Source organism: Pinus tabuliformis, chromosome 4_2 (assembly GCF_031772625.1).
Source record: "Pinus tabuliformis cultivar Carrire ecotype Pingquan chromosome 4_2, CPIR1, whole genome shotgun sequence".
Taxonomy (NCBI): Eukaryota; Viridiplantae; Streptophyta; class Pinopsida; order Pinales; family Pinaceae; genus Pinus; species Pinus tabuliformis.
The window spans coordinates 809,908,377-809,911,845 of NC_142304.1; positions in this window are offsets into that span (position 1 = coordinate 809,908,377).

Consider the following 3,469-nt stretch of genomic DNA (forward strand, 5'->3'; position numbering starts at 1 on the left):
AGTGAAAGAATCGATTGGGATTTTACGAGATCTAATCAAAGACTCGAATTGGAAGGGGGTTTGTTTCATTTTCTAATGAGCTTGACACAAGAAAATAACCATGCTCATGACCTATTTCATTTTTTAACGAGGTTGACATAGTAAAAGAACTATCCTCATGGTTCTTGTTTCATTTTTTAAGGAGCTTGATGTAAGACAAGGAACTCTGCTCCACATCCCTTGATCACAGACCAAAAGAGGCCATGGCTTCTAAGAGGTTCTCATCAGATGGGAGAACAACACTCTAGAAGGGATACATTTCCTAGGATCCAAGTGAAAAATCGAGCTCCAGTGCCCCCAGTACATGGTGTACTACATCACCTACTAGATCATTAGTAGATGTGGGCATGGAAAAGGTGGCCATGTAATTAACCTGTGGCAGGGGTGATACTGCTTGCACATAAGAACCATTTAGGGATGACGGTTGAGTGGAAATTGATTCAGGACCAATGAATGTAAGCTGATCAATGTTCACAATGCTTCCTTCATGCAGGAAACACATCACTCGAAAGAGGGAAGAGACAAGAGCTCCCATGACATAAACATATTCACGACCAAGGAGTAGATTAAAATCCAACGGGCCTTGGACAACCGTCGCGTCTATATAGACAATCTTTCCTCCCAAAGTAATAGGTAACTTAGGAATGATCCCTAACAATTGACTGGTTCCTTTGTTAAAAACTAACAGATTCTGGGTGACGGGGACAAGTTGAGGAAAACCTAAATCTTGCAAGGCAGTTGAGGACAGGATACTAATAGATGCACACTCATCTATGATCGTGTTAGGTACGACCAAATGGTAAGCATGTACTATAATATGGAAAGGCACATAAGATGGAAGGTGATATCCTGCTAGTCGACTCCAATCAAAAGAAGTGACCAAACTACTTGAAGGGGGTGTTTCCAGAACGTGAGAGCTACTCTCTTGCTCGATGGGAATAGGAAAAATTCTCTCATGCACCTCGGGAACAAGAGGATTTAACTCCAGTTCGTTCAAAATTGAAGAGACCAGAAGAACCTGAGCAATATGAGGTTCACTCTCTACCGGAAAGGTACAGTTAACTGAAGGTGGAGCCAAGTCTACTGTTTTCGTAACCAATGGTTGATCGAGCATGGACTCACGAGACTCACTTTCAGAGAGAGAGGTGTTGTTGGGAAAAGTATCTATTCAGAACGCCCCTATCCCACTCTAAGGTGTGACAGTGCCTTAGCAACAAACAAGGAAAACTACTTGAGTATTCTTCTTTATGAAATGTAAACGAAGAGGAAGGATAAACTAACCTGTGTCTTGCGCTAGTTTGTTGATCCAATCGCTCCTCTCTTCAATAGCTCCCAGCTCCCTGCTCCCTTACCGGCCCAGCTTCGCCAAATTCCTGCAAGATCACAGAAGAGAGAAACTACACGAAGATATAGATTTACATTCATAAAAAGCTTAGGATCAGATTAAGCTAAACATGCAAATATAACAAAACATCATTGATACACAGCATGTAGGAGAAACTCAAATAGTTTTATGGATATGATAAGAAAGTCCAAGAGGAGATACAACCAAGTGAGTCTCGATCCAGCATCTACCTCCTAGCAAAGGAATCCCTTCCTCACCTCCAACAAATCATAAATCACCCAATGTACTAATCTCAATCTCAAACCAACAGCAATTCTCTGCAAAGTACAAAATTCCAGCCTCTGGATCTCTGGGATGAGGGATCCATATATAGATGTAAGCAGAGAGGATGAGTCAGCTTATGTTTTGACTCGTGGCTTCTCTCTGTCAGTTCTTGCTTCCACTTGGAGACTGAGAGCCTCTTACTCATCACTTGGTCGAATTCAGTGAGGCAAGTGTCATTGGAGAAGATTCTGGAAGCTTCCATTGTCTCTCCACCTCGTTGAATGAATCTGCCACTTGTCATTTCCCGCTCAACGCACCTGGGTAGTGCATTCAAGTCCGTTGCAACGCACCTAGACAGTGTATTTGGGTGCTTTGCAACGCAGGCAGCTAGTGGAGCTTCTGAACTGATCCTGATTTGACTAGTTTTGAGCAGTTTCTGGTGGAGAACTTCTGGGAGAAGCTGTCATTGGTTGACCTTGTTCCTTTAGGGGTAGGAACAACACTTTTAGGGACTTTGGATCCCTTGGATTATGGACATTTCATGCTTAGAGTTGTAAGGCACAAAAATGTCTATAACAGTTTCCCCCTAAAGTATGAGGTCGTTTATCGGGTGAAATGCTTTATTAGGAGGATCCGAAGTTCTTTCAATGCTGGGAGGAGACCTGTAATAAGATACAATACAATACATTATTTTCATATTGTTTTCATGATCTAGCTGAGGCGGGCATTCCCATGCTCAGCTTTATAAATTCATTTTTATGTACATAGGACAGACAATCGTCTGATGGTAGACTGATGATTCTGATGAAATCATCATCCTTTTGGTAGGATGATTATCTGTTCTGCAGTGCTGTACATGTCAATGTCTTTATTTTTCCTGAATATATATCACAGCCCGGATGGATGAAACTAGATCCGGGGTCTTCAATCTCGTCCGATCTTCACTCGAAGTACAAGTTGATCCATGTGAGAAATGTTTTGAAGTCGAACATGGAAAGACATCGCTTGATTACGAGTCAATGATGTAAACTGTTAACAAGCGCGAGAGGAATCACCGATAAGGATTATGACCCTCAAGGTACTGCAGTACAATTCACGTGGTGTGAATAAAGGACTTTGCGTCGAACACCACGCAAAATATTTCGGTCGAAGGTCATTGGTGTATACCTGTCGCCGGAAGTGAGAAACTTGCCATTGAGGCATGCAAGATTCAAAGTACTGAAGGGGGTGTTCCTAGATCAACTTCTTGGATAATGAGTTGATGTTGACAAGAAGCGATCCGTCAAAGGAGGGCCTTAATGCATCCCACATCAGTGACACGGAACGGAGCAAATGATTTTGATGGAGGTGAAAACGATCTGATGATATATGGTTCAGGGTGGCAGTTATGAAAGAATGAAGTATAATGTATGGTAGTGGATGGGACATGGTTGACTTCTCTGGATGACTTCTCTTGAACATATCGGCGACACTTATATGATGGATTTGTAGCATTTACCCCAAAGGTGGATGGTATGGCGAGACCATGGTGAACGAAACAACCCAACCCGACTCAGGCACGGAGTGGAAGTGTCATGTTCAAGAGCGACTTGCTACCAATAAAGGTTCTTTGAGTTTCTTCCCAATTTTTCCCCAGTCATTGCTGACCAGTACCTCTTTATTTTTTTCAAGCTTGAGGAGGATAACATATGCTTGTTCTATAATTTTCCCTTCAGGAAAACCCATCGCTATGTTTTAACGAGCCTAGCGATAGTGAAACTCGTTCTCGTCTAAAGACAAGTTTGTCGCTATTAATCTTTTTAACGAGTCTAACGACAAAGA